This window comes from Ursus arctos, unplaced genomic scaffold (assembly GCF_023065955.2).
Source record: "Ursus arctos isolate Adak ecotype North America unplaced genomic scaffold, UrsArc2.0 scaffold_1, whole genome shotgun sequence".
NCBI classification, from domain to species: Eukaryota; Metazoa; Chordata; class Mammalia; order Carnivora; family Ursidae; genus Ursus; species Ursus arctos.
Genome location: NW_026622763.1, coordinates 78,572,674 through 78,595,181, shown reverse-complemented (window position 1 = coordinate 78,595,181; position 22,508 = coordinate 78,572,674). Strand labels below are relative to the sequence as shown.

Here is a 22,508-nt window from a genome sequence, read left to right as displayed (position 1 = left end):
ACTGAGAACTATTACTGGATCACGGAATAACTAAGTTCGTCTTCCTTCTCCTTGATAAATTTGTGACAGGTTGGCTTGAGATCAAGGGTAAGGGTGGAGATCGCTCCTGCCTGGAACCTCATGGTGTGGTGTTCAGAAGTCCACACTGGTCAAGGGAATCTAGTATAAACCCAGTAAGGCCCTCCACAGGCACTTCATGAGGCTTCCTGGGGGCAGAGCTAGGGAAAGTTAGTGGAGCTCTCATTACCAAGAGGAGAGTAACTTAGCCTTTTTTATGTGTTACCCATTTCTGTGATGGAGATGACTCCCTCCAGCTCACGTCAGCATGCGCTACTCAGAGCTCGCCTACTCGGAGGGACACTACTCAGTGACAGCATCAGTCTGTCAGATCCAGAGTAGGAGGTCGTCTCTATTAGAATGTCCACGTGTGGTATCAACAACTCCAAGTTTGTAAAAACTAAATACAAAATGTAAAGTGCATTTTCTGGCTCCTTAAAAGCTCCACATGGGATTACCACATGATCCAGCAAGTCCTAGGTGCATTGAAAGAATCGAGGAATTGAAAGCAGGAACTCACGGGCGCCTGGGTGGCACAGTGGTTGGGCGTCTGCCTTCGGCTCAGGGCGTGATCCTGGCGTTGTGGGATCGAGCCCCACATCAGGCTCCTCCGCTGTGAGCCTGCTTCTTCCTCTCCCACTCCCCCTGCTTGTGTTTCCTCTCTCTCTGGCTGTCTCTATCTCTGTCAAATAAATAAATAAAATCTTTAAAAAAAAGAAAAAAGGAAAAAAAAGAAAGCAGGAACTCAAACAGATACCTGTCCACCAGTGTTCATAGCGGCGTGACTAAAATAGCCAAGTGCTAGAAGCAACCTGCAATGGTCTCAGTGCTTGCGTCTCCCTAACCTGTGGAAGTCCCGATGTCCAAAGTGATGATGTTAAGAGATGGGGAAAAATCATCCCTGAAACAATAAAACGTGATGACCGCGATTCAGATAAGGGTGACCATGTGACTTACCACCCTGTGCAACGAGATTTAGGTTCTGAGTGCAGAACGTTACTGAGTGCAGCTTCTGGGAAAATTCATTAAAAGGTAGGGATGGGGAATGCTGATTCATCGGCATGCTCCCTTTTACCTTTGACCCTTTCTTCCTTCTTCCAGCATGGAACATGGGCGTGATGGCTAACATTCCACAGCCATCTAGAAAGTACAAGGTAGAAGTCAGCACTGGGGAAGCAGAGCAGAAAGAAGTCCGACACACCCCTGGCATTGCGGAAGTGCTACGCCTTTGTGGACTGCTTCTCTCTGGACTCCGTGTCACCTGAGAGAGAAGAGAACTCCTCTCTGGTTTCAACCAGTGTTTAAACTACACGCTGCTGAACACAAACCCTAACTGATTCAGCACCTTACCCTCTACTGTTGTTATTACTGCTATTGGTTTTATTACCAAGAAAGGGGTGCCCAGGCCCAGGTTGGTTTGACAATGTCAGCAATGCTCGGGGGACTGGAGATGTTGGAAAATGAGTTATCCACAGGCCCAGGTGATATTCACCTGAAGCTGCAGGATTCAGGAGAACAGCCCTGCCAGTCCCACTGCCACAGATGCCACCACAAAAAATAGAGACATCATCGCCTGTCCCCTGGGGCAGTCACGTTGATTGATGTACTTCTCCCTCAGCTCAAGTATGAGAGTTTTCTGCTCCACAGAGTAGAAAGGACTGGTAGCATCTGGCATCTTTTCTTTGCTAGATTTAAAGGGAAGCTGAGTGGCGCTTGGATGGCTGTCCATTAAGCCTCTGACTCTTGACTTCAGCTCAGGTCATGATCTCAGGGTCATGAGATTGAGCCCCATGTGGGGCTCCATGTACAGCAGAGAATCTGCTCTCTCTCTGCCACCCCCTCCCCTGTGTTTCTGCACTTTTTTTTTATTATGTTATGTTAGTCACCATACAGTACATCATTAGCTTTCGATGTAGTGTTCCATGATTCGTTGTTTGCGTATAACACCCAGTGCTCCATGCAATACGTGCCCTCCTTACTACCCATCACCGGCCTATCCCAATCCCCCACCCCCCTCCCCTCTGAAGCCCTCAGTTTGTTTCCCAGAGCCCATAGTCTTTCATGGTTCGTCTCCCACTCTGACTCCCCCCCCATTTTCCCTCCTTCTCCTAACATCCTCCATGCTATTCCTTATGTTCCACATATAAGTGAAACTATATGATAATTGTCTTTCTCTGCTTGACTTATTTCACTTAGCGTAATCTCCTCTAGTTCCATGTGCTCTTTCTCTCTCTCTTTTTCTCTCTCTGTCTCTCCAAAATAAATAAATAAATCTTTTAAAAATAAATACATAAATAATAAAGCTGAAGTTTTCTCTAACTGCATTTCACAACGTACATAACGACAAACCCTGGGATAGACTGGCTGGCTCATCTCTGGGTGACTTATTCTGACACCTCATACTTCCTTGACTCTGTGTCATTGACCTTCACCTGCACACCACTCCAGGCCAACAACTTCCTGGTGTGGCCACACCCCAGACCCTGGCAGGAATGGAACCACCACACCAGAATCTTGATACCTGGCATTTCATTGTCCGACTGCCCCTCCCTCTTCTCCTCCCTATTCCTGTACTTCTGCTCTTGGCCTCATTATGATCGTCCATCCCATGGGTATGTACATGGGTTCAAGGAAATTCAGCATTCTCTATCAATAATTTAGATGCACATGCCCTTTGGCCAAGCAATGCTATTCCTGAGAATTCATCCTATGGATCACTGGAATGTGCTCAATAATACACGTGTATAAGAATAATTATCTCAGAACAAAGAAAGACTTAAAATAGAACTTACCAACAAAAGACTCATTAAGTAAATCCATACATAAAATTGAATGTTATGCAGTTATTTTAAAAACTGAGGCAAATCTATATGCAATAATAGGAAAGGCTCCCCCAAGATACACTTGTAAAAGAGGCAGAGTATATTATATGCTACCACTTATATGGGGTAGTTTATGTAAAAATAAATGATATGTTTATTAACTGTACTTAGTTTGCATATATAATACCTATAGCTATAATATAAGTATGTGTATATAATATCTACACCTGTAACACATACACAGTACCTACCGCACTATCTCTAAAAGGATATACAGGACACTAGCAACAGTAGAAGACAGAGCTGGATGCTGAGAAAAGATTTACTTTTCACTGCATATTCTTTCATACTTGGATTTTAGTCTGTGCACCAACATTACCGATTTAAAATAATTTTCCCAAAAGATGTTCATCCAACTGTTCCCTTGCCCTCCTAGGCTCCTTCCAGGTTTGCTTCCTCTCTGACCCAACCAAAAATCCATGGTCCGTGTGTAGCAGACACTCCTGAGGCCTGGTCTTTATCCCCTCAGGCCTTGTTTTTCCATGGTGCCCAGACCCCCAGCAGCCAACATCTCTTTGCCTGAAGCCTTTCTCTGGCCAACCAAATTCTCTGTATCTTTAGGTGTGGCAGCTCTCAGCTCCTGCTTGGTTCCTTCTGGAGCAGTTCTAACCATTAGCTAATGGAAATCCCCTCAGGGGAGATAGCTGAGATGTATTTCCGCACTGGCTCCCAGAGTCCCCCATCAGGATGAAGCTCCGGTTGTCTGCAGTGCACACCCTTTATCGTCATCTTTCCCTCCCCTGTCACACTCCCTGCCAGCAATTTTCCTACAATTGTCTCCCAATAAACTGCTTGCTCTCAAATATCTGCCCCAAGGTCTGCCTTCAGGGATCCCAAAGGAAGATGCAGCCATTTCAACCACACTTTCTTTAAGACTATCAATTTCTCCTGACTTTCTGTGGACCTCCCATGGCAAAATGGGGCAGTGCCCCTGAGAAAAATCGCTGAACCATGCCGATTGATCTTCCCCCCAATTTAGTATTTGCAACCTCAAGCTGACTCTTCAGCCCTGTCGAAAATTCCTCATCAGTTCCTGTCTCCTTTCCCAGAAGCAACATCTTCAAACTATTATTATTAATGAGTTCCACTTACCCCCATTCCCCGCTTCAGGGTCCCCACCTACTTCCCTGAGAAAACAGAAGCAATGGCAGTGAACTCCTGGTGATTTCTATATCTGTCTTAAGTATTTCATGTGTGTTTATTTATTCTCTGATGGATAAGTTTTCCTTTGGAGCTTTCCTTTGCATTGAGTACAGAATGACTGTGGAACCAGACAAGGTAGGCCTGCCATTGTGACCAGTCTTGTGACCTTGGGCAATTGACTCAGTCTCTCTCCTCTGTAGTAAAGAGATAGAAACCGTACCTGCTTCATAGGATAGATTGAGGAGAAAATGAGTTAATACATGTAAAGCACATAGATCAGAGCCTGAAATATTGTAAGTACTAAACAAATTTATTTGTTCCAAATGTTCTACAAGGAACCCCTGTCACTTCCGAAATCAGAAAAAAAAAAAGAGTCTTACTGTATATTTATATGTTTGTTCCTATTTCTGTTTACCAGTTCTTACCTCCTGCCTCCTTTCTTGGAAAACCAGAGGCCTCTGTTTCCGCATGCTAACTCCTCCTCCTGTTCTCAATAACCCAGCCTCTAACTTACCATCTAAGACCTTGACCTTCTGTTGTCCCCTCTTCTCACTTGTATCATCATTCTCTCCTTTTCCATTGAATCAGCCTTAAATAGGCTCAAACTGTTCTCATCCAGAAAAATAAAAAACCGCTTCCTTCCACCCCGCTGTCACATGAAGTTAACTCTTTCCTGTCCATGGCTCTTAGCTTTCTCACCTCATCTTGCCCACTAAAATCAGACTTGCCCCCTGCCATTCTAATAAGCTCCTCTAGCAGTGGCTACTAACCTCACAATTACCAAACTGACATTCTTTTTTAAAGTTCTCTTCTACTGGACTTCTTTCCACAGCATTTGACAATGTCATTACCACCACCCTCTACTGATTAATTCATTGTGGTTTATTGAGCGTAACCATAGTGTTGTATTATGTACAGTTTTAGGTGCCAGGAATACAGCGATAAAGAAGATTGTGTTAGGTTGTGGTTCTCCAGGAAGCAGACCCAGAGACAAGAGTTCACTGTAAATAGTTTATTTGGGGAGAGATTCTAGAAACACTGGTAGGGGAGTAAGGAAGTAAACAGAGAGGGAGGAAGCCAAGATAGGTATATTCATGAGCAGTAAGGATAATTTGGCTACGTCCTGCTTTGGACCTTTCAGAGACAGCAGAAAGCAAACTTCAGCACTGTCCCTGACAGGGGAGAGAGGAAACTGGGGTATTCTTTCCCCTCTCATCTGTCAGTAACTTCTGGCATCTCCAGCCTGCCTCACTAGAGGACCAGCATGCTTGAGGAAGCCTCAGACAGAACGTTGCAGAGGCTTGCAGTGAGAAGCTGCTGGTATCTATGGCAACAGGAGATATGTCAGGGGCACCAGCAGAGTCTGCTCCAAAGACAGGCAAGGTTCCTGTTCTGTGGAGTTTCCAGAGACAAATAACAAAATGTGAACAAAAAATGAATGATGTAATTTCAGATAAAGACAAACGCCGTGAAGAAAATGAAGCCATGCAATGTGATGACCGCTGGGTATGGGCATTGTGGGTCGGATTATGTCTCTTCAGATGCTGGCGTCCTAACCCCCAGTACCTCAGAGCGTGACTTCATTTGGAAAGAGTCCCTACAGAGATAATCAAGTTGAAGATCATGAGGACGGTAATCCAATATGACGGGTTCTTATAAAAATGGGAGATTTGGACAGAGAAATTCACATAGAGGGAGATGATGTGATGAGACACAGGAAAAAGACAGCCATGTACAAGCCAAGAAAAGGTTAGATCAGATTCTCCTCCACAGCCCTCAGAAGGAACCAACCATGACAGCACCTGCATTTTAGACTTCTAACCTCCAGAGGGTGAGACGATAAATTTTTTTTTTAATATTTTATTTATTTATTCAACAGAGACAGAGACAGCAAGCGAGAGAGGGAACACAAGCAGGGGGAGTGGGAGAGGAAGAAGCAGGCTCATAGCGAGGAGCCTGATGTGGGGCTCGATCCCACAACACTGGGATCACGCCCTGAGCCGAAGGCAGACGCTTAACCGCTGTGCCACCCAGGCGCCCCGAGACGATAAATTTTTTTGTATAAGCCACCTGGTCTGTGATACTTTGTTATGGAGGCCCTATTTGGAGGTAATATTTAAACTGAGGCTTAACTAAGGGTAAGAGCCAGGCTTGCATAGGTCTGGGGCAGAGCACTTTGGACAAAAGAATAAGCAAAGACAATGGCCCAGAGAGAGCATGAACTTGGTATGTTCAAAGAACAGAGAAAAGGCCATTGGCTGGATTTAATAAGCAGTAGTAGGAGAATGTGCGGGATGCAGTTGGAGTGCTGGACAGGGACCAAATGTGGGTCCACTTAGGTCATGATAAAGTTTCAATTTTAGTCAAAGTGCAATGAGAAACTACTGGATGATTTTAACCAGGGGAATGACGGGATCTTATTTGTGCTTTTGTAAAAGTGTTCTTCTATCTGCTAGTGGGAGTGCGGTCTAGGCAGAAGGAGAACCAGATCAGAAGCAGGGAAGCCACTCAGAAGGCTGTTACAGTTGTCCAGGAGAAGAGGTGTTAGTGTCTTGGAGTCATGGGGTGCCTATGGAAGGAGAAGTGAAGAAATTCATATATAATTAGAAGCTGAATTGATAAGACCTGCTGATGGGAGGAGGTGGGAGGTAATCAGAAAGGTACCTGTTTGCTTACTTTTTTTTTTTTTTTAAAGATTTTATTTATTTATGTGACAGAGAGACAGCCAGCGAGAGAGGGAACACAAGCAGGGGGAGTAGGAGAGGAAGAAGCAGGCTCATAGCGGAAGAGCCTGATGTGGGACTCGATCCCGGATCGCCAGGATCACGCCCTGAGCCGAAGGCAGACGCTTTAACGACTGCGCTACCCAGGCGCCCCGAGAAAGGTACCTGTTTGCTTACTTGAGCAGCTGGGTGGATGGTGAGCTATTTACTGAGATGGGAAAGCCTGGGAGAAGACAAGGTTGGAGTGAGAAGAGAGGAGAATCTCTCTTCCTTTAGCTTTCAGGATACTGCCCTCTCTTGCTTTTCTCCAACTCTCTGACTCTTCTTTCTGTGTTTCTTCTTGGCTCCTCTTTCTCAATCCACAGAAATGTTGGCCTTTCACGTTCCTATCTCTTTGCTCCTCATACCGTCCTTGGTTGATTTCATCTGTTCCCAAGACTACTGGTACCACCTCTATGCCAATTGCTACCAATTGTACATGTTCAGCTCAACCTCTCTCCAGAGTTTTCAGAATTGCACATTCAACTGCCTTGTAGATTTCACACCTGGAAATTCAAACTAATGTGTCCACACCTTTCTAAGCCCATCCATGCAGCCTCACCCTCAAATCTACTCATCCAGGTGGATTCTCTAGCTCAGTCAATGGCTCCACCATCCACCTGAACTCTCTTATTCTCATCTTCTCCACCTTCCACCACACATTCTTCCCCCAAACCCATGATTATTAAATGTGGTTATGAGAACTGTTACTGTAGAGAAGAAGAAAAGGAAAGAATTAAGAACTAGGATTTTAAACAGTGTTCATGGTTTATCTAGAATTAAAAATCCTGTTTTCAAGACAGTATTCTAAGGTTATGTGAAGTATTATAAGGTTATCTGAAATATTTCATGATTGAGATGTTTGCTTGATGAAAACATAAATTTACTAGAGGAGAGTAGTGGGAAAAAATTCCTAGACCAGAAATCAGGCACCAAACATTTAAGTATAGATTTTGTCACTAATTACTTGTTCTTGGCTAATAAGTCATTTACTACATTTGTGTCTGAGTTTTCTAATCTGTCAAATGGCTATGAAAATTAATACCATCCTTATGCAACTCACAGGGATGTTTCACCACAAAGGAAAGATTATTATCATTAAAAGTGTCAGGGAGGAAGCATAATCAAATAGAATATTAAAAGAATAATCCTTCATGACCAAGTAGGGTTCAGAAGTAAAACAGTTTAATATTTGGGCATCTATTAATATTCCTCACTACATTAACAGATGGAAGAAAAGTCATACAATTATTGAGAAAGATGCCCAGAAACAATTGGGAAAATTCAACATTAATTTACGATTAAAAAAAAAAAACTTAGGAAGTTAAGCAACTTTTCTTTTAATGTTTGGCTGGCTAGTTACATTTACTATGTGTTTCTCATAAATGTAGTTTTAGAGTAAAGAGTTTCAAAAGCCCTTGCTTTCAAAAAAAATGCTTTTCTCTCTTCCCTTTTGAGGACATTGCTAAAGCACCAAAGGCCAAAATGAAGTTCAATCTCTTTATGACTTCTGCCCGGAGGAAGAAACATAAAAGTCATCTCAATGCACCTTCCCACATTAGCAGGAAGATTATGCTTTCCCTTCTTTTCAAAGAGCTGAGACAGAAGTACAATGTTCGATCCGTGCCCATCTGAAAGGATGACGTACAGGCTGTGTGAGGGCACTACAAAGGTCAGCAAATGAGCAAATTAGTCCAGGTTTACAGGAAGAAATATGTCATCTACATTGAACAAGTAGAGAGAGAGAGGGCAGATGGCACAACTGTCCATGTGGGCATTCACTCTAACAAGGTGGTTATCACTAGACTAAAACTGGGCAAAGACCACACAAAATATCCTTAAATGTAAAGGCAAATCTCACCAAGTGGGAAAGGAAAAGGGCAAATACAAGGAAGAAACAATTGAGTACACGCAGGAATAAAGTCATCTTATATATGACTTTAAATAAATTGTTGAAGTGGGAAAAAAAAAGGCTTTTCAATTAAAAAAAAAACTACCCAACAAGCATGAAAGAATAGAATTTGAAGTAGAATTTCATTATTTGAAATCATCTTAAAGATTTATACTTGTTGCATTATTTTCTTTTTACAGATATTATGGGTCACAGCCTTGATTTACTGATACACAGTCTTAAATCAGAAACGCAGTCTCCAATAATAACTGTGTGAAAGAACACCTGCTCTGGGCTCAACAGTATAGAAGCAGAGGCACAAAATGAATTTTGATTTTTCTTTTCTTTTTTTTTAAAGAAATTATCTGCAGACATTCCTGTCTCTTTCCAGCAACTCAAGCTGACTATTTCTAATGGGAACACAAAGACCAGTCATTCAGCTCTCCCACCCCTGGCCTTTCCCGCTGCTTCCACACCATAGAATGAATGCCGGCAGCCTTGAATTATTTCCAAGTCACTGGTAGTGCAAGAAAGCTAGCAGAGTTTGTATTTATGTCTACTTTCTTCAGTGTAAAAGTGAGTTGCCTGTATTTCAAGCCATAGAATTACAGAGCATTGTTATTGAAAGAAGTCTGAGAAACCCAGTCTAAACCAGTAGTTTTCAACCCTGGCTGCACACTGGAATAAATAGAGGACTTTTAAACAATTAATGATGCCCTGACTTCACCCTCTGAGTCTAATTTAATTAGTCTAGGAAGAGACCCTGACTTTGGTAGTGTTTTATTTTTCTTTTTATTGAAGTAAAATTAACATACAGTGTTCTATTTGTTTAAGGTGTAAAATATGATTCGACATTTCTATACATTACTCAATGCTCGTCAAGGTAAGTGTGCTCTTAATCCCCTTTATCTATCACCTCCCCTCTGGCGACCACCCGTTTGTGATAGCTAGCTAGATGATGATAGATAGATAGATAGATAGATAGATAGATAGATAGATAGATGATAGATAGATGATAGATGATAGATAGATAGATAGATAGATAGATAGATAGATAGATAGATAGATTCTTTTGTTAGAGAGAGCATGAGCAGTGGGAGAGGAAGAGGGTGAGAAAATCTCATGCAGGCTCCACACTCAGCACAGAGCCTGACAGGGGGTCTGATCATATGACCTCAAGATCATGACCTGAGCCAAAATCAAGAATCCGACGCCCAAATGACTGAGCCACCCAGGCACCCTGTAACCTATATTTAAGACCCTATTTAATTTCTTTGTTCATTTGTTTTGTTTCTTAAATTATATGTATGAGTGAAATCACATAGTATCTGATTTCTCTGACTTATTTCCCTTAACATTCATTATACCCTCTAGGTCCATCCATAGATGAATGGAGAGAGAAGATGTGGTATACATATATATAGTGGAATATTACTGGCTTTGGTAATTTTTGAAAGCTCCCCCAAGTGATTCTAACATGTAACTGCAGTTATAAAACACTACTGTAGTTTAATTTTTTCATTACCCTAGCAAACATAGACCCAGAGTGACCAGCTAGATAATGGCAGTTCTCATTGACTTACAGGTAAGATTACGCTAAGATTTCCAAAACTTGGGAATGAGTCAAAAAAGATGACTGTGTCCATTCAATGCCTTCCTAAAACATGGTCATAAGCCCACCCAAGGGTCATCTTTTAAGACACAACACATTTGTAAGACATGTTTAAGTCTGTAAAGGTTAGATGTTAATTTGCGGAAATGAATATTATACAAATGAGTTTTTGTATAATAGAAATAACAATTATTTCTATTCAGCCAAGAAGATAACCCCAAAGGTTATGATTTTATTGGCCTATGGAACATGAACCAGTTTTGTATCAAATTTAGCAATCCTATTCCAACATATTTTTCCATTTATATTCTCGCTCACTCTTGCTCTCTCTCTCTTTCTCCCTCCCTCCCTCCTAATATATCATCTACTTTCTCAGTGTCTCAGTTTTCTAACTGGCTTTATCATCTTTCTGGTTACCTCATTAATGAGAAATAAAACTTTGATACTTGCTCACTACATATTTATATGAAAACTATGAATATAAAATTATGAGAACTATGTTTTGACACTAGGAAATGATGTAAATTTTACTAAGGTATCCTAAACCATTAAGAAGCTTTAATTGATCAGTCAGGATGTAATTTATTCTGTTCTCCAAATTTGTTACCCATCAACCACATTCAGAAGCCATAAAGTTGGAGACTTTTACTTCTGGCAAAATGGAATAATGAGGATCTAACTAACCCTCCTTTTGAAAGAAAAACTAAAAAATAAATAGACAAAATATATAAACCTACAGTTTTTAGATATTGGACACCAGACAGCACAGAACAGTGATCCCTGAGAGCAGGGTGAAAACAAGGAGGGCTTTATGATTGCCCCACCTTACTGCCTGGAAAGAGTTTCCAAGACGCAGTGCAGGGAGGCAGGCTCCCTAAATTGAGGATGGAACTGGAACTCAGGGATGCCAAGGCAGCTAGAGTTTCACAGGTGAGAGCTTCACAGAGAGAGCTTTAGAGATCTGAGAAGGTCCCCCTGGCATGTTCAGGTAGAAAGTGATCAGTGTATATATGAAAGGAACTACCTGAGGCCAGGGATAGAATTAGAGGGAAAAAAACTTGTTGCTCACTTAAGACTGGAAATAGCTCCTGTTCCCACCAACCAGGGTGGAAAGTCTCATATTTCGTGGCCCATTGGGTAGAAGAATGAGTAGTGAGGAAAAATCAACCCTAGACTAGAAGCAGTTCTGGTCTCATCTAATAACGTTTAAAAGCAAACCTCAGAGAATGCAAGTAATTTAGCCCAGAGCAAGCATCAAGAATATTTATAGGAATATAAAAATAACCAGCACCTTACAAGGGAATAATCACAATGTCTGACATTCAATCCAAAATTACCAGGCAGATTATATTTCTAAAACTTTTGCCTCTGTGTGAGAAAAGATTATCAAGAAATCGAAATCTTCTAACAAAGCATTATTAATCCAATGGATAAAAAGAAAAAAAAACTGAATACAAAATTTTACTTATTAGTAAAGAGTGAAGGGTTGTTTTTTTGTGTGTCCATTAAGTGCAATTGATATCATGATTTTTTTGTTATTGTTGTTTTAATAGGGCTATTGTGTTGCTATGGTTACAAGTTGCATTGGCATTTTCACTAGGAAACGATGTGGTCTGAACATTCCTCCCACTTTTACATCTGCCCACATGCTCCAGACAGTGATTTGGTAACCTGGCTTCCAGCCCTAACCTCCTCCACCACCCCAGTAAGTGCACATTTTTCATCCCCTTCTCAGAAAATTCTAGCTCCTCTGAGATGTGAAGTTAAGCTCTGGCTCCTACTCAGAATGCATATTGTCAAACCACAAGACCCTGATCAGCTTCCTCTGTGCAGCTCAATAACCTTTTACCTCTTTGGCATGATATATATACATGAGATCACCCTGAGATAATTCATTAATTTTAATAATAAGCTCTTTAAAAACACATTTAAAAATAAATTTAATCACTACAGAAGACATCCATCTTGAAATTCTGGATGTTTTCCTTAAAGCAATCCTTGTAAGATATTTTTGTAGCCTCTTGATGATTCTTCTAAGTTTTACGTGTCCATGTATCATTCCATTCTTCCTCTCCCTTTCCCCTTTTCTGATCTCCTCCTCCCTCGCCTTACCAATTTTTCTTGTAACAGTTAATCCCATCATTCAAGCTTGTATCTCTGAAATTTGATCTTGGAATCAGATCATTGGAATGTCTCCTAAGAAATAAAGAGGCAGAAGGCAAAAACATTCCCAGGATTGGGCCTCCTGAGAACTGGCCCAGTAGCAGCAACTGTAATTGGCTCATCCTCAGGCATGGGAAGAACTGCTAACCATACCTTAGCTCAGGGTCTTAGCGTTTCTAATGGGTCTTTATTCCTGAGCCCCTTTCCAACTTCTCTCCATATTCCAACCTGAGTGATCTTTCTAAACCGCAGTCTGTCATTTGAAATCCTCCTAATGGATCCCCACTGTTAATAACACGATGTCCGAGCTCCTGAAAATAGTGTCTGGGGCCCTTAGTGATTTGGACCCTGCCTCCTACTCTGAACTCCATCCAGTCTCAGTGTTCATGCCCCTCCCTATTCCCCAGCCAGTCCTCTCTCTCTCTCTCTCTCCTCTTCACCCACCCACAGCAAACTCCCTATCATTCCCAGCTTCCCGTATTTTCCTATACCATCAAGTCTTTGCATGTGAGGCTTTCTCAGCCTAGAACCTCCTCTGTTCCTCTTACAAGCCCAGTGATATCAAATTATAATAATATAGTTTCCAGGCTGATCTTTTATCCTAGAAAAAGGTACATCGCACTCTGTCTCATAGTTCCTGTTGTCTCTGGTCTTTGCAGCCAAGTTTATTTATAGCTGTGAATTGGAATTCTTTACAGTTGTGGTTTCATGATGTCAGATGCCAGCAGGAAACTAAACACTTAATTCAATGATCCACATGTCTGAAAATATGTGAATGCTTAGTACTGTGTAGCTCTGGTCTAAGAAGAAATTAGTAATTAGTGGGTCCTGGGGTTACCACACTCTGAAATCTGCAAGAACTTTCAAATACATCATTGCACTCACTGGCTCTCTCATGGTGGCTACAGTGGCATTGCTCACATTCTGATGCTCCGCACCGGCTGCTTTTTATGGGCAATAATATAGCACAATTTCTGATTGCCCAAGCCATGGGCAGGTAGGTGGCAGCTTCAAGACTCCCTGATAATGTGATCCACCACCTCCCTGGGCACACCTGACCAGAGACTGCAGGGCTATTTTAACCCACATATATGAGAAGAACTGTGGTATCTTGGAAAACACACAAGACTACAGGTGACAAGACTTGAAATTAGACTCTCGCTCTATACCTCTACCTCTATCATGTGACCTTAGAGAAGTCATTTCCCCTTTCCGTGTTTCACTATCTCCTCTATAAAACTAGTGAGTTGAACAAGATCACTGTTTCTTCATTTGAGATCTACACACCTGCATCAGAATCACCAGGGATGCTTTTTGGCAATACAAACAATTGGGACCCTCCCCATCCTACTTAGTCTCATTCCTTAGTAGGGGTGAAAAGGGCAGGGGGTAGTTTAGAAAATAGAAGAAATCCAAAATCAACATTTTAAAAAGCTTCTTAAATAGTCCTTATGCTTATTAAAACTTGGGATCCACTGCAATAGGTGATGAGGCAAGCAGTGGCTCTCCACCATGCTCCCACTATCTAGGTTACTATCTGTTATGAGATGTGTTACAGAGGGAAAAAATTATTAATAAATTTTAAAAATTAAGTTTAGAACTGTATTTACAATATAAAATTTGGAATTGTATTTAAAAATTAACTATAGGGAATTCAAGGTGATCTTTATAAATTACACCACTTGCATTCATTCATTTTCCCTTTCGTTTGCTTGTGTGGGAGAGCAAAGCCTTCCAGGCGTTTCTTGAGTATGTCCATAGTCCTGTACATGCCTGTGGCCTTCCAGATTTGTAGGAATACATCAGAGCTTTTCAAAACCTTCTAATTTACCAGTTTTTCCTCTTTAGCTATTTGGTCAGCCTTGAAAGGCTACAAGTCTTATTGTTCTTATTGAGATTTAGCTATTTTTCTTGAGAAAACACTCCCTGGATTAATGCACACCTTTCATTAATTTCCAGAGTTCTAAAAAAGTTGATTTTGATAGTTCTTGTCGCTCATACGAAAGAGCAGATTTTTGGAGGTCTTTACGCCCCTGATTTGTTTATTTGTGTTTTTGTTTTCCCTCATGGCCTTCTCTGAATCCCACCCCAACTATGTGCAAACATAATTCCAGAATTTCAGGGCCATTAAGCTCCCCAGAAATCCTTATCTATGGGTGACTGGAGACACCCTTCAGATGGATGCTTCCAAGAGACATTCTCTATGCTTCTCCAGGGTTCTGGGAGAACCCGGGCCCCCTTGCTTAATGTGACAACCTCAGTAATGTACCTTTATGTTAGCTTTTCCTCATTGCCAGCCTCGCTTTCCATTTGTTCGCTCCTGCTTCAAAGAACGCCTCCCAAATAAACTCACATCCTAGTCCTTGCCTTAGGCTCTGCCTCAGAGAGGACCCAAACTGAAACAGCTCTCAGCTCTGGGGAACCAGCTAGAGATGTAGCACTCACGAATTACTGTAATGGTTCGCGTCACCACAGTTTTCTGGGTTTTCATCAAATCTGAATACATTCAACGGGGGTCTGCAGCACTCATGTGTATCCCAGAGTAAGAGGAGGTGAGCATTAAGAAAAGCTGTTCTAAAGCACTATGATTTCTAGGTTAGAAAAGGAGCTGCCACGGGGCGCCTGGGTGGCACAGCGGTTAAGCGTCTACCTTCGGCTCAGGGCGTGGTCCCGGTGTTGTGGGATGGAGCCCCACATCAGGCTCCTCCGCTATGAGCCTGCTTCTTCCTCTCCCGCTCCCCCTGCTTGTGTTCCCTCTCTCGCTGGCTGTCTCTATCTCTGTGAAATAAATAAATAAAATCTTTTAAAAAAAAAGAAAAGAAAAAAAAGAAAAGAAAAGAAAAGAAAAGAAAAGAAAAGAAAAGAAAAGAAAAGAAAAGGAGCTGCCAGCACTTGGATTTGGGGGTAAAAAGTAAATGTAGCAAAGGATAGTGATATATGGAGACCTTTGCTTTTTACCCCCAAATAAAACCAGATTTTAGAACCAGAAAAACAGCTTCCCTTACACTAAGCGTATCATGCAGTTAAACAGAATGAGGTCTGGGCAAGCTCTTTCTTGGTCGAGCTCTCAGATAATCACCGCAGGGCTTGATGATGATGATTGTGATGCTAACAACAGCAGAAATGATAGCTCCCATGATTGACAGCTGACCATGCTGGGCACTCCTCGTAACGCTTAAAGCTTAGCCGACTCCAGGTCTTGAGTTAGCACCTGATGGGAACATGCATCTGAGTCACCTTCCTTTATTCGGTGCCCGGAGGCCATAGTGTCTGTCTAAATGGAATTTGGATTTACATAAAGTGCATGTGTATTCCCAGACTTCCAAATGTCCTTTTAACTATATAAAATATCATTTGCAGCATCCTTCCATCTGGAGATTCTTGTTACTATTCCAAGTGGCCATGGGATGCATTAGCCACTGGGTCACATGGTTGCTATTACCAGGTGCTCATAGAAAAACTCCCACCTAGCAGTTTCTAGCAAGAAGCCTAGCAACAGCCTCTGGAAGGATTTGAGGGGCCCATGTCATCACTTCACACGTGGGTAAGGGGTGCGTCGCCTACCAGCAAAAAGCTTTTCATCTCCCACTGGGCCTGTCTAGTGGCAGTCACACTGTCCTGGTTCAGGGCCTGAAGGCAGCTTTCCATTAAGGATTTGACACAGACAACAAACATTAGTGTAAAACTTGTAAAGAAATACTGAATCTATTTTGTGCGATAAAACACACACTTCTGTACACTGTTAAAATTATAAATAGTACCCAACATACTGTGGGGCCTCTGCAGTAAAAACAGTTTTGTTCTGACAAGAGTGGTTGGTGTGGGGGCGCCGGGGTGGCTCAGTCATTAAGCGTCAGCCTTCTGCTCAGGGCATGATCCCAGGGTCCTGGGATCAAGCCCCGCATGGGGCTCCCTGCTCTGCTGGGAGCCTACTTCTTCCTCTCCCACTCCCCTGCTTGTGTTCCCTCTCTCTCTCTGGCTGTCTCTCTCTGTCAAATAAATAAATAAAATCTTAAAAAAAAAAAAAAAAAGAGTGGTTGGTGCTAAGCTAGGCGCCTAATAAGAATTATAATGACCACAACAACAGGTGCTATTTTTTTTTTTTTTAGAACCTATCATGTGCCAGGAACTTCACATTCATTGTCCCGAGCCTTCAGAGGCAGGCTGTAAGTAGTACTCCGTGTGATCCCCATTTTACATGTGGGGATACTGCCAGTCCCAGAGGTTAACTTGCCTCATTTAGAATATGATATTTGAACGAATGAATATTTATGTGAATGAACAAATGAGAATGAATAACGAAATTAGCTAATTAAATGAAAGGGGAATTGGGGCCGCTCTAGAGCAGTCATATTAGTTCAGAAATAACATCTTTTTTTTTTCTTCTCTTCAATTCTTCCTGCCAGGCTGGTATTTTCCTCATAGTGGATCCAAAATACTGATTTCACAGTATTCTCCTATTTTCCTGTCCGCAATTTCTTATAGCTGTTTTTTGACCCGGCTAAAGATAACTGACGATATATGTACTTCTGCCTTTGTGTCATGTTTCACTAGCTACATAATGCCAGAAACGGTGAAAGAATGACTCTAACAATAACCTCGCAGAATGCTGATGAAGGTTTTATGTCAATAGACTTTTGCGCTTGAATTAGAAAAGATATTTAAGCTTGTTGATTTCTTTTTTCATTGTAAAAACATACTAATTACAGAAGTTTGACAAAACAAAATAGAGTAACATTTTATAAATATATATGATATCACTTCTGAAACAGTTGTTAGCATTCGAGTGTGCTAGATTTCCTTCCTGCCTCCTTTCATTGCATAGGCCTTTTGTTTTGTTTTGTTTTGTTTTAAAAGAAGGGGTATTTTCTTTCCTATCATTCTTTGTTTCTCTTAACATGTAATCTTAAAAAAGTTTTTAGCTATTGTATACTCTTCTTAAACATCATTTTAATAACACATAAAAAAAGATAATTATTGCATTATTATTTGGGAAATAATCCATATGTATGATTGGAGAATTAAGTTTATCTACTTGAAAGTATTTAATGTAAAAAATTTTCAAAATTTAGATTTAGATTTATTTCATTAGGTGTGGTCTTACTATATATATCATATATATATATGATTATATGATTCTTCTTTATATATATGTAAGTATATATATATATATTATACTTATGATATATATATGATTCCTCCCTCCAAAATTCATAAGCTCTTTCCCTGACAGCTTTGTGATACCTTTGACCACTGAATATTATCTTAATTTTAACAGCTTTGGTAAAAAGTCATCCATTTGTTTCCTCACTAATAGTTTTCTACTTAACTATTTCATGTTCACCACTGCTCGACCATGCTGCCTTGAGTATGAGAGAAAAGATGGTAGATATTGCTAAAGTCTTCTCCAATTCTAAGGCCAGCCAAAGGACCAAATCACGAGTTTTTCCATGTTTAATGCACCAAGTAAAACAATACAGTTCAAAAGCATATGAAAGCAAAGCTCATTCTATCCCTCCTGCCCCCCACTCCACTTCCACCCATGAGGGGTCCAGTACTAACAACCCTGTGTGCATCCTTCCACCTTTTTCCTTTCCCTGGTTCATGGCACAAGCACACGTAAGGGTATATGCTGGAGATTCTTACTGAAATATTTCCAGATGAAATTATATAGCATTTGGGATTTGCTTGAAAATTTATTTCGGGTACCTGGTGGCTCAGTCAGTTAAGTGTCTGCCTTCTGCTTATGTCATGATGCAGGAGTCCTGGGATCAAGCCCTGTATCAGGCTCCCTGCTCAGCGGGGAGTCTGCTTCTCCCTCTCCCTCTGCCCTTCTCACCCCCGTTTGTGCTCATGCTTTCTCTCTCAAATAAACAAATAAAATCTTAAAAAAAAAAAAAAGAAAGAAAAGGAAATTTGTTTATAGGTAAATACACTCACACATTTTTTTTTTTTACATAAATACAATTACATTTTACACATTGGATCATTTTAGGAAAATTTGTGTTTTTGTTGTTTTTGTTTTCGGTCTTTTTTTTTTTTAACCTCTTTCTGTCCCTCACCTCCATCTCCTCTCCACTTACGCTGACTCAATCTCTACCCTTAACCTCATATTAATATCAGCGTGCACCCCTCTGTATTTTTCATATACACATGCAAGCAAATTAGTGCATATACATATGTGTAAATATTCATAAATTTTCAGATAAATAGTAGGATTTTGGAATTGTTTGCTTTATAAAAATAAGGTCATACTATGCATATCTCTTTTTATTTATTTTCTTAAGTAGTCTCCATGCCCAATGTGGGGCTTGAACCCACGACCCTGAGATCAAGTCGCATGCTCCACCAACTGAGCCAGCCAGGTGCCCCCTCATATCTCTAAATCTTACTTTACTTCTTCAGTATTTTGTGGCATTCCCTGAAAGTCAGCTGACTTCATTCTTTTTGATGATATGATATTTCATGATGTGAACGTACCTATTTGTCCTTCCCCCTTTTTTATAAGCTTTTCTAGATTTTTGTCACTACAGCAATCCTCCACTAAGTGTCTTCTAGTCAATATGCTTATCTGCAGCTGTTTTCAGTTCCCCGAGATAGATTCCCCACAATGGGACTGCTGGGTCAAAGGGCACATGACTTTTTAGGTTTGTTTTGTTTGTTTTTTAGAATGAAAGAGAGAGTGTGAGAGGGGAGGGGCAGAGGGAGAGAGAGAGAGAAAGAATCTTAAGCAGGCTCCATACCCAGCGCAGAGCCTGATTTGGGGCTTGATCTCTGGACTCTGAGGTCATGACCTGAGCTAAAAATCAAAAGCCAGACACTTAAATAACTGAGCCACCCAGGCACCCCCGAATTTTTAGTTTTAAAAAGAGGTAACCAAATTGCTTTCTTCAAAGTCTGTAAGAATTTATACCAATGCATGAGAATTTTCTTTTTTCCTCTGTCTCTATCAACAGCGGATGTTTTCAAGCCCATCATATTAGCAACAATTCAAAAGAGAGACTCTTATTTCTACTTGAATTTGCATTTTCTGCTGGCTAGTTTGAACATCTTCTCACATCCTATTGACTATTTAAATATATACTTTTAAGAACTATTCATACCATTAGCTCATTTTAGGTATGAGTTGTAGATATCAGCATTTGAATCACAGATATTTTTTCCAATTCTGTCACTTGTCTTTGGAGTTTATTTACAGAATTTTTTGCCTTGCAAAATGTTTTTCTTATTTTTGTACTGTCAAATATTTCTTTTTTTATATATCCTATGTTGCCTATCTAGTTAAGAAGGTCTTCCTATCTCCCAAGTTATATAAGTAGTTTCCCAGATTTTTTCTAATATTTTATTGCTTTTTAATTTTTTACATTTACATTTTCAATTTGGCTGAAATTTATCTATGTTCACAGATAAATACTTGACCTTATGTTTTTCTGGATAATTACTGGTTTTAGCTCCTATAATTAAATAAATTATTCTTTCCCACTGAATTGAATGTCACTTTTATCATAGATGCTCTGTTTGGTCTCACTAATCTATCTACTTCTATGACAAAAAAGTTAATTCAACTTCTGAATTATAGTATGTCCTAATATCAGGAAAGAAGACTATGGCATAGTGGTTAAGTATACCAGCTTTGGTATGTTTAGTGGTTAAGCATACCTGAGTTCAAATTCTAGCTCTGCCATTTAGTAGCTTCAAAACATTCCTGAGCTTCAGTTTTTCTAATCTTTGAAATAGAAAATTAGGAGCACCTGGGTGGTCCAGTCAATTAAGCATCCAACTCTGGATATCAGCTCAAGTCTCCATCTCAAGGTCTTGATCTCAGGGTTGTGAGTTCAAGACCCTTGTTGAGTTCTACACGGCGTGGAGCTCATGTCAAGTAAGTAAATAAATAAATAAATAAATAAATAAATAAATAAATAAATAAATAAATAAAATAGAGACAAAAGTAAAACCTACCCCATGGAGTTATCTGAAGATTAACTAAGTTAATTCATGCAAAGTGCTTAGAATTATACTGAATTAATAGCGGTTACTCTTTTTCACACTTTCTGAACTATTCTCAAGCATTCATTCTTTCGAATATTAAGATCATTTTATGCCATTGAAAAGAAATTTGCAGGCATTATACTCAAAACTGCATTACATGTGTATATCAGTTTTGAGCTAATTGACTTTACATTCAGAAAATATGATACCTTTCCTTTTGTTATTCCCTGGGTCATAGGATTTTGTAATTCCCTTCTGAGATCCTCTGCCTCTTGTTATATTTATTTCTAGGTATTTTATAGGTTTTTGTTTCTATAATGAATGGAGTCTGTCTTCTTCAATTCCATTTTTTCAGTATTATGTTAAGTACTGAAATATAAAGGAAAGCTGTTGACTTTTTATATATCTTTATGTAATTAGTTTACTAAATTATCTTATTAATTCTAGCAGCTTTTACTTTTAACCAAAATCCTTTGGTTACCTGACGATTCCCTTTTCATTTAAGTTAGTTCATTATTTCACAAGTAAAATGACATGACTTTCCCCCTTCTTTTCCAATCTTGATTTTTTTCTCGTCTTATTCCAGTTGCTAGTACTCTAAGATCATGTTAAGTAAGAATGGTGATAGCTGGCATCCATATGTGGCTTCTTGTTTTAATTAAAAATGTTTTGATGTATTGCTACTTGTGATTATAGTTGCTATTAGCTCTTAGAAAACAGAAATTATCATATTTAAATAATCTCACTTTATTCCTATTTTGCTTATAGTTTTTATTAGGAATCAATGTTATCAAATATCTTTTCATCATCTATTGATATCATCATGTTTTTTCTCTCAATTTATTAATGAAATAAATAAAATTAATTAATTGTTTTTAAATCATCCTGACATTCATAAAATAAATTCTATATGGTGATAGTGTATTATTATTGTGATACATTGCTGGGTTCTGTGTGCTTTTTTATTAGATTGATCTATCTATTTCATTAGTAAGTTTGGTTTGTATTTTTTGTTTTTCTTTGTACTATATCAAGTTTTGGCATGAACATTATGCTGACATCATAAGAATTATTCCATCATTTTCTATGGTCTGGAATAGTTATATAATATCAAAAGTATCTGTTATTTAAAGACTAAATAGAACTCAGCTATAAAAACATCACATCCTAAAATCTTTTCTTAAATGGTAGGTCTACAATTACCTAGCCTGAATCTTTTATAACAGCATTTCCTAAGTTCACTGAAAATAGAAATCAGTGGGGACTCTTGATAAATCAGAAATTACTAGGCCCTGACTCTGGGGATTCTGATTCATCAGATCTGGGATACAATCAGCTGTAGGAATTTATAGTTTCAGCAAGTACAGATGATTTGTATCAAACTCTGTAGTAATTAGTCTAATCATTTCCCCATTAATTTTGGCTTAGTTTGGGTAATTATATTTTGCTAAAAATTATTTCTTCTAGGTTTCCAAATTGGTTGCAATTGAGTTATATGTGGTATTATCTTACAATGCTTTCAATCTCTTACATTTCTATGATTATGTTTCCTGTCTCATTCCCAATTTTATATATTTTTGCTCTTTTTTCCTTAATCCGGGCTTCAAGGAACTTATTTATTTTATCAACTTTTACAAAGAACCAGTTTTCAGCTTTATTTAGCCTCTGTGCCATTTTAAAATTTCTATTTCATTAATTTCCGTTTCCTTCTATATTAATTCCCTCTTAGGTTATACACATTCAGATAGTTCATGGTTATTCCTTTTGGTTTAACTACATGGATATATCACAGGATTCCTTCATTACTACTGTTTTCTCCCCTGAATATCTTTTCCTATCTTGAGGTCTTTGGATTTATTTTTTACTTAAAGTCTTTCCTTCAGCGAAAGCCTCAGATTTTGTTTAAGTCTGCTCTGATTATTTTATTTACTCTTCTCTATGGCTGCTGGCCCTTGAGGTGTAGTGTTATTTTCCTTTGTCCTTGAAGGTACTTTAGCACTAAAACCTGG

General features: G+C 39.6%; 1 pseudogene; it reads left to right on the top strand.

Moving 5' to 3' along the window:
• The first annotated feature begins 8,329 nt into the window (after positions 1 to 8,329).
• On the top strand, positions 8,330 to 8,765 carry LOC113250558 (60S ribosomal protein L26-like; annotated as a pseudogene).
• The last annotated feature ends 13,743 nt before the right edge of the window (positions 8,766 to 22,508 follow it).